Here is a 10,334-nt window from a genome sequence, read left to right as displayed (position 1 = left end):
AATTGCTAAATTGGGAATTGTATTTCAACCCAGAACAAGAAATGTGCTTGAACGGACACTAAATAACTCGCCCAGCTACAGCACTAGGGACAGATTTAGCTGGATATAAATTTGAGGCCTAGTATTTAGGCGCTGGGTGACAGGTATGGGTTTAGTGACAGAATTAGACTTGGAAATACACAGTAGCGGGTGTGTGTGAAGTTATTCTGAATGACCCTATGTGCACCTTCAATATTATATACCCTTTTAGGGATAGATTTCAAATAGCTCTGATATAGCAGAAACCACTAAATTATGAAATTGCTAAATTGGGAATTGTACTTCAACCCAGAACAAAAAATGTGCTTTGACGGACACTAAATATCTTGCCCAGCAACAACAGTACAGCGGTGGGTAACGAGAGATTTAGAGGGAATTAAATTTGAGGCCTAGTATTTAGGCGCTGGGTCACCGGTATGGATTTAGTGACAGAATTAGACTTGGAAATACACAGTAGCGGGTGTGTGTGAAGTTATTCTGAATGACCCTATGTGCACCTTCAATATTATATACCCTTTTTGGGATAGATTTCAAATAGCTCTGATATAGCAGGAACCACTAAATTATGAAATTGCTAAATTGGGAATTGTACTTCAACCCAGAACAAAAAATGTGCTTTGACGGGCACTAAATAACTTTCCCAGCTACAACAGGACAACGGTAACGAGAGATTTAGAGGGATTTAAATTTGAGGCCTAGTATTTAGGCGCTGGGTGACAGGTATGGGTTTAGTGACAGAATTAGACTTGGAAATACACAGTAGCGGGTGTGTGTGAAGTTATTCTGAATGACCCTATGTGCACCTTCAATATTATATACCCTTTTTGGGATAGATTTCAAATAGCTCTGATATAGCAGAAACCACTAAATTATGAAATTGCTAAATTGGGAATTGTACTTCAACCCAGAACAAAAAATGTGCTTTGACGGACACTAAATATCTTGCCCAGCAACAACAGTACAGCGGTGGGTAACGAGAGATTTAGAGGGAATTAAATTTGAGGCCTAGTATTTAGGCGCTGGGTCACCGGTATGGATTTAGTGACAGAATTAGACTTGGAAATACACAGTAGCGGGTGTGTGTGAAGTTACTCTGAATGACCCTATGTGCACCTTCAATATTATATACCCTTTTTGGGATAGATTTCAAAGAGCTCTGATATAGCAGGAACCACTAAATTATGAAATTGCTAAATTGGGAATTGTATTTCAACCCAGAACAAGAAATGTGCTTGAACGGACACTAAATAACTCGCCCAGCTACAGCACTAGGGACAGATTTAGCTGGATATAAATTTGAGGCCTAGTATTTAGGCGCTGGGTGACCGGTATGGATTTAGTGACAGAATTAGACTGGGATATGGCCAAAAAATGAACAGACTATTGCTGGTTAAATGCACTTGGTGTGACAGCTTCACCCTGATGTAGGCTTTAGCCAAAAAACAACCACACCATTGAGGGTTAAATGCACTTGGTGACAGGCGCAGCTTGCCCCTGATTTTGTATATGGCCAAAAAATGAACAGACTATTGCTGGTTAAATGCACTTGGTGTGACAGCTTCACCCTGATGTAGGCTTTAGCCAAAAAACAACCACACCATTGAGGGTTAAATGCACTTGGTGACAGGCGCAGCTTGCCCCTGATTTTGTATATGGCCAAAAAATGAACAGACTATTGCTGGTTAAATGCACTTGGTGTGACAGCTTCACCCTGATGTAGGCTTTAGCCAAAAAACAACCACACCATTGAGGGTTAAATGCACTTGGTGACAGGCGCAGCTTGCCCCTGATTTTGTATATGGCCAAAAAATGAACAGACTATTGCTGGTTAAATGCACTTGGTGTCACAGCTTCACCCTGATGTAGGCTTTAGCCAAAAAACAACCACACCATTGAGGGTTAAATGCACTTGGTCGCAGCTTGTGCTGGCGCACCACAAGACACAAAATGGCCGCCGATCACCCCAGAAAAATGAGACTGACAAACGGTCTGTGCAGCCTAAAAACAGTGAGCAATTGAGGATCAGCAGCTCAATGATCCACAGCTGCAGATCGATCAGTTAATCAAGTCCTTTGGAGGAGTTAATCTGCCTAATCTCGCCCTACTGTCGCAGCCGCAACCTCTCCCTACGCTAATCAGAGCAGAGTGACGGGCGGCGCTATGTGACTCCAGCTTAAATAGAGGCTGGGTCACATGGTGCTCTGGCCAATCACAGCCATGCCAATAGTAGGCATGGCTGTGATGGCCTCTTGGGGCAAGTAGTATGACGCTTGTTGATTGGCTGCTTTGCAGCCTTTCAAAAAGCGCCAAGAAAGCGTCACAAAAGCGCGAAGAAAGCGACGAACACCGAACCCGAACCCGGACTTTTACGAAAATGTCCGGGTTCGGGTCCGTGTCACGGACACCCCAAAATTCGGTACGAACCCGAACTATACAGTTCGGGTTCGCTCATCCCTACTTACATACTTGGTAGCCCGAAATGCGTAGACAAAGACCGTTTGAACTGAATGTATTTTTAACCGCATCAATAAAGTACCATTGAATCTCTGCGAGACTGAGCTGGATTTCGCTTTCTGTTTGGACTTACAGCTCAGCAGACAGTATCACACAACATAAGATTAGATACACAGCTCAGCAGACAGTATCACACAGCATAAGATTATATACACAGCTCAGCCAACAGTATCACTCAGGATACGATTAGATACATAGCTCAGCAGACAGTATCACAAAGATTAGGATTAGATACACAGCTCAGCAAGGATTAGATACACAGCTCAGCAGACAGTATCACACATGATAGGATTAGATACACAGCTCAGCAGACAGTATCGCATAGAATAGGATTAGATACACAGCTCAGCAGGAAGTATCACACAGGATAGGATTAGATACACAGCTCAGCAGACAGTATTACACAGAATAGGATTAGATACATAGCTCTGCAGACAGTATCACACAGGATAAGATTAGATACACAGCTCAGCAAACAGTATCATACAGAATAGGATTAGATACACAGCTCAGCAGACAGTGGGGCGGGGTGCTGTAGAGGTCACTGTTAGGGTTGATAGAACCCGAACTGTAAAGTTCGGGTTTGTATCGAACTTTAGGATTTTTGGACCCCGGACCTGAACTTTTCAGTAAAAGTTCGGGTTCGTGGTTCGGCGAGTTAATGGTGCTTTTTGAAAAGCTGCAGAGCAGCCATTTAACAAGCATTTAACTTGTGTGCCCTTAGAAGCCATCACAGCCATGCCTACTAATGGCATGGCTGTGAGTGGCCAGTGCAGCATGTGACCCAGCCTCTATATAAACTGGAGTCACGTAGCGCTGCACGTCACTCTGCTCTGATTAGTGTAGGGATAGGATGCTGCTGTTGCTGTGAAGGAGAGAATAGGAAAGAATCTTTAATCAGAAGTTCTTGTTAACTCAGCTATCTACATAGATTTTGTTTTGTGGGTGCAGTGCAGAATCTTTTAACCCTGCCCTGAGCCCAGTGACATAGAAAAATAACTTTTATCCGTCTGTTAGTTAGGTGGGCGTCGGTGGCCATTTTATGCAAGTTCAGTGCACCAGCACAGTATATGTGCTTTTGTGACAGTCAAATACAAGCTTGAAATAATGCAATCATATTCTGGGATTTAAAAAAACACCCATTTTTGGCAATATCCTTGTCAAGGCCTTTGCTGTGTGCGCCATGACACTTGCAGTAGCCGTTGGCAACGTGTTTGCTGGTGTGTGCACTTCCCCTTTAGGTTGTAGCCTCTCTCTGGTGCTGTAAGGGTTGACTCCCTGACTGGGTGTGGTCACTTAGCTTTTATCTCCTGTGGCTTCCTCGCTGGAGTCAGTTGTACTTCAGCTGTCCTTGGTGCTGGAGCTCTGCTCCAGTTAAGGGTGTTCTATCTGCCCAGTCCTTGAGGGCCACCTTGTAGGACATCGATGTCATCTGCAATGTCATTCCTTTGTCTCCCTTGTATCCTTTATGGACCCAACCTCACTTGTATGTTTGGTGTGGGTTTATGTTCAGGGTTTGTTGTACGTCTTGTTTGTTATTATATGTCTGGGATGTTGTTGGTGTTTGTCCTTGCATGTGTTCAAGACGTTACCCTGTGTGTGCTTTACCTCCGGAAGGGGGCTGGTTTCCCGGAGGGGTGAACCATAAGTCTGTATGCAGTGCTGCCTGGGGCTGCAGTGCACCTTGCTGTTTCGGGTCCAGGCAGTATCAGGAGTGCTGGATACCTGTGTGTGGTGTTGTTTGCACGGTGTCCTATTTGGTGTGTGGGCACCTGTACTTAGGCACGGGTTCCAGTCGTGGTCGCTGCGGCAGGTAAGTCTGTTTCTGGTGTTCTTACCTGCCGACTCTGTTGCTGCATATGGTTTTTTCCTTTTCCTGCTGCTAGGCCATTTAAGACTCCTGTTCATCTGTGTCTGGGAAGAACAGGTTGTCTCTCCCCTGCTTCTATGTGAGGGATTCTTAGGGAGACTCAGGGCTAAAGGTATCCAGGGTATGAGCCGTCCTACCATCAAGGTCCGCTCATATGGTCAGGAGTTGGGGCGAGGATTAGGGAATCAATAGGGGGTGACCAGCTCCCTGATCCTGGCGTCCTGGCCCAGCTGTTTTCCCTTTATACTTGACATTGTACGGTGGAGGGTTTTCCCCACTCCCCACCGTGACAATCCTACATTTGGTGCCTTTGCAGCATTTGTCAGTGTGAAATACAAGCTTGAAATACTGCCATCATTTTCTGGGTTTAAAAAAACACCCATTTTGTGCAATACCCTACATCTGGGGCCTTTGCAGCATTTTTCAGTGTGAAATACAAGCTTGAAATACTGGAATAATATTCTGGGTTTAAAAAAAACACACACATTTTTGGCAATATTTTACATCTGGTGCCTTTGCAGCATTTGTCAGTGTGAAATACAAGCTTGAAATACTGCAATAATTTTCTGGGTTTAAAAAAACACACTTTTTTTGCAATACCCTACATCTGGGGCCTTTGCAGCATTTGTCAGTGTGAAATACAAGCTTGAAATACTGGAATAATATTCTGTCATAAAAAAACACCCATTTTGGGCAAACGAAAACTAAATTTGCGGCTTTTGGTGCATTAGTCAGTGTGAAATACAAGCGTTTGATACTGCTGTTATATTATGTTATTTTAAAAAAACACCCAATTTCTGCAAAATACTAAATTATCGGCTTTTGCTGAACTTGTCAGTGTGAAATACAAGCTTGAAATACTGCCATAATATTCTAGGTTTAAAAAAACAACCATTATTGGCAATACCCTACATCTGCAGCCTTTGCTGCATCTGTCACTGTAAAAAACAAGCTTGAAATACTGCAATAATATTTTGTTGTTAAAAAACAACAACTATTTTTGGCAATACCCTACAACTGGGGCCTATGCTGCATTTGTTAATGTGAAATACAAGCATGAAATACTGCTATAATTTTCTGGGTTTAAAAAAAAACACTAATTTTTAGCAATATCCTATATCTATGGCCTTTGCAGCATTTGTCAGTGTGAAATACGCGCTTTAAATACTGGAGTAATATTCTGTGTTAAAAAATAAAATACTTTTTTTTTTGCAATACCCTACATCTGGGGCCTTTGCTGCAACTGTCAGTGCAAAATACAATCTTGAAATACTGCAATAATATTCTGTTATTAAAAAAACACCAATTTTTGGCAAAAAAAACTAAATTAGCGCATTTGCTGCATTTGTCAATGGGAAATACAAGATTGAAATACTGGAATAATATTCTGGGTTTAAAAAACAACATTTTTGGCAATACCCTACATCTGTGGCCTTTGCTACATCTGTCAGTGTGAAATACAAGCTTGAAATACTGCAATAATATTATTTTATAAAAAAAAAACACCCATTTTTGGCAATACCCTACATCTGAGGCCTTTGCTGCATCTGTCAGTGTGAAATACAAGTTTGAAATACGTCAATAATAATCTCTTATTATAAAAACACCCATTTTGGGCAAAAAACTAAATTAGCGGCCTTTGCTGCATTTGTCAGTGTGAAATACAAGTGTTAGATATTGCTGTTATTTTCTGTTATAAAAAAAAAACACCTATTTGGGTAAAAATACTAAATTAACTGCCTTTGCTGCATTTGTCAGTGTGAAATACAAGCATTCAATGCTGATGTTATATTCTTTTATAAAAAAAAAACACCCATTTTGGGCAAGATCCTAAATTTGCGGAGAGTGAGGAGAGCGTAAAATAAGGGACGTGGTCCCGTTCGTGGTGCTGCTGGTGGAGCTCCTGTTGCAGGGAGAGGACGTGGTCGATCTGTGCCAGCTACACGCACAAGTGAAACACCTTCCTCAGGTGCGAGTCGGCTACAGTACTTTCAGTGGCATTTGGTTGGCTCTACGAATGGTGAGGCCTGAACAAGTACAGGCGATAGTAGAATGGGTTGCTGACAATGCCTTCAGTTCCTTCACATTGTCTCCCACCCAGTCTCCTGCAGAAAGATCAGAGTTGGCACCTGCAGCCGATGTCTTTCACCTCACCCAATTGCAAATCAGCCAAGCAGTCTGAGCCCCAAGTCATGCAGCAGTCTCTTCTGCTTTTTGATGACTCTGCTAGCAGGGTTTCCCAGGACCAGCTACATCTCGGATGATGACGAAACACAGGTGCCAACTTCTGTGGCTTTCTACAGTGTGCAGACTGACAAGGAGGTCATGCGAGTTACCTATGTAGTTCAGAGGAAGAGGCGGTGGTCGCACAAAGCCACCAGCACAGCAGAAAAGGGAGCAGGGTGCAAACGCGGAGCGGCCGTCCCATAGACAGTACGCCTGCTGAGTCGCTCTGCAGAACAGCACCACTTCACCACTAATGACTGGGCCTCCATGCGAGACCTGTGTGCCTTGTTGCGCTGTTTCGAGTACTCCTCCAACATGACCAGTGCCGATTACGCCGTTCTCAGCGTTACTATACCACTTCTATGCCTCTGTGAAAAAACGCTTCGGGTGATGATGGAAGAGGATGCGGCACAGGAGGAGAAGGGGGAAAAAGAGGGATCATTTCATAGGGCTTCTGGCCAGTCATTTACAAGTGGCTCCGATGGTGGGTTCCTGCACCCACAAATGCCAGTGACACAGTTGTCGAGCCAGGGCACAGTTCTGGAAGATGACAAGGTGGAGGATGAGGAGATGGAGGAGGAGGAATCTTGTTCATAGCAGGGTAGCACCCAAACCAGCTCATGGCCATCACTGGTGTGTGGCTTGGGGGATACATAGGACACAGACTATACACCTCCCACAGAGGACAGCTTTTTGTTGCCTCTGGGCAGCCTGGCATACATGAGCGATTACATGCTGCATTGTCTCCGCAACGACCCCTTAGTTGCCCACATTCTAACTTGTGCTGATTACTGGGTGGCCACGCTGCTGGATCCCCGTTACAAGAACAACGTACCATCATTAATTCTGTCACTGGAGTGTGATCGTAAGATGCGCAAGTACAAGCGCACAATGGTGGACGTGCTGCTGGTGGCATTCCAACCTGACAGCGGGGGCACAGTGGAAGCACAAGGCAAAGGCAGAGGAGGAGTAAGAGGTCGCCAATGCAGCTGGGACACCACCAGCACCTCAAAAGGCAGGGTTAGCATGGCCGAAATGTGGAAAAGCTTTGTCAGCACGCCACAACAACCAGCACCACCAGCTGATATGGAACGTCTTAGCAGGAGGCAGCATTTCAGCAACATGGTGGAGCAGTATGTGTGCACACGCCTACATGTACTGAATGATGGGTCGGCCCCCTTCAACTTCTGGGTCTCCAAATAGGGTACATGGCCTGAGCTTGCCCTTTATGCTTTGGAGGTGCTGGCCTGTACTGCAGCCAGTGAATTGTCTGAACATGTGTCTAGCACGGCAGGGGCCGTTATCACAGACAAGCGCAGCTGCCTGTCCACAGCCAATGTGGACAAGCTCACGTTCATTAAAATGAACCAGTCATGGATTCCACAGGACTTGTCTGTAGTTTGTGCAGAATAGACATGTATACCAGCCTTACCCAGCAATTGTTATACTACAGCGCAATTGCTCATTGTTGTATTTTATTTTAAATCATTTCACTCATTTGTCTGATACATTGTTGGGTTACATATCCCAAACTTTTGGCTTTGATATACCCCTGCTCTACATAGTGGACAGGTTCATACATTTCAATAATTTGTCTCTTACATTGTCGGTTGACATTCACCAATTTTTGGCTGTGATATACCCCTGCTCTACCTAGTGGACAGGTTAATACATTTTACTAATTTGTCTGTTACATTGGGTGAAATTCACTAATTTTTGGCTGTGATATACCCCTGTTCTACCTAGTAGACAGGTTAATAAATTTCACAAATTTTTCTATTACATAGTTGGCTGACATTCACCAATTTTTGGCTGTGATATTCCTCTGCTCTACCTAGTGGACAGGTTAACACATTTCACTCATTTTTCTGTTACATAGTTGGGTGACATTCACCAATTTTTTGCTGTGATATACCCCTGCTCTACCTAGTGGACAGGTTAATACATTTCACTGATTTGTCTGTTACATTGTCGGGTGACATTTACCAATTTTTGGCTATGATATACCCCTGCTATACCTAGTAGACAGGTTAATAAATTTCAATAATTTGTCTGTTACAATGTCGGATGACAGTCACCAATTTTGGGCTGTGATATATCCCTGCTCTACCTAGTAGACAGGTTAATATCATTTACAAATTTTTCTGTTACATAGTTGGCTGACATTTACTAATTTTTGGATCCACAGGATTTACTTTATGCTGTTAAAAACAAAGCAGGGCGCACCATAGGGTAATACCGTTGGTAGACAGATAAAATAAATGGTTCCAGTACAGGGCTCACCTTTTGTGGTTGTGCTATCTGTAGGCACAATTCTAGTAAAAGCTTGTCAATAACTGCAATGGAGTCACGATTCACTGGTGGATCTGCAGCCGCGGAGGGATGACTTCTTGTCGGAGATCCCTGAAGTCTCCAAGAAGTGGTAGGATACAGAGATAAATAGATAAAATATCCCAGGGCGCAAGAATCCAGTCCAGATAGTAATAGTAAATAGAAACGTATTTATTGCAGAAGTACAACACGTTTCGGGGAGTAGTTCCCCTTCATCAGGTACATAACACTGCATATGAAATCACATAAACACACAGCATTTAAATACACACAAAAACCCCCCCACCTAAATGAAAAAGTAGGCGGGGCTAAGAAAAGGGGGAGTGGTTGGTGGGGAAGAGTCCCCAGCAGATGTGCATAGATTAAAAGTTCAATAGTTAATGATATAAAATATATAATAATAACAATGCAGAGGCACCATCATTGCTGGTGAAGCCAGAAACGTGGGGGTGTAGTGCTCCGACCAGTTTATCTGCCTCTGATCAAGGAGCACTCGCATTGAAGGGGGAGGTCACATGATCGCGGCTTGCCGGCAGCAGATAGTATCCTGGTTGCTGGGTAACCAGGACGCTTAGTGGCCGCACTGATGTATTGCGGACACGAGCGCAGCGAGGATGACAGGGGAGGGAGGTGGAGTCGGTGTTGCAGGGAGGGCGGACCTGTGGTGTGAAATCTATTAATAGCAAGGGGAGGCTCTGTCATATTATCAGGGTCAGGGGGTGAAGGGAGTAGAAATATGAGACGATCAAGACAGATAAATTGAGGATACTTGGTGCTAAAAAGATTAATCGTTTCTGATAATGATATAATAGCATATAAAATAATTATCCATTAGAGGGTATTGGATTAGTGATGCATAATTAGTAGTAGAAGAACCAACTGATAGAATAATTATCAACCAATAATTAATTGGGAGCTAATGATTGGAGAATAATGGGATGGTGAGGTGGGACGTGATAAACGAATTGGAAGGTATTACTCCATAGTGATGCATGTGCATGTTTATTACAGCAAATGGTGAAAAAATATTAATAATGGGTATAATAATGGTGAAAAAATATATATACAGATGATGAATAAATGATAAATATTAAATAATAAATAATTGATGGAGATGAAAGGAGAAAGAAAAGGTGTGTGTGTGTATATATATATATATATATATATATATATATATATATATATATAAAATAGTGATAATGGAAAATTGTATATGATGATGATAATAGAAAAAAATAAATAATATATATATATATATATATATATATATAAAGGAAAAAGGATTTATTATATATTAATCAATAATAAATTAAAAATATATATATATGTAAAAAAATAAAATAAATGAATAAAT

Source organism: Bufo gargarizans, chromosome 2 (assembly GCF_014858855.1).
Source record: "Bufo gargarizans isolate SCDJY-AF-19 chromosome 2, ASM1485885v1, whole genome shotgun sequence".
In the NCBI taxonomy this organism is placed as follows: Eukaryota; Metazoa; Chordata; class Amphibia; order Anura; family Bufonidae; genus Bufo; species Bufo gargarizans.
The sequence above is the reverse complement of the archived record's forward strand: the minus strand, read 5'-3'. Positions refer to the sequence as shown.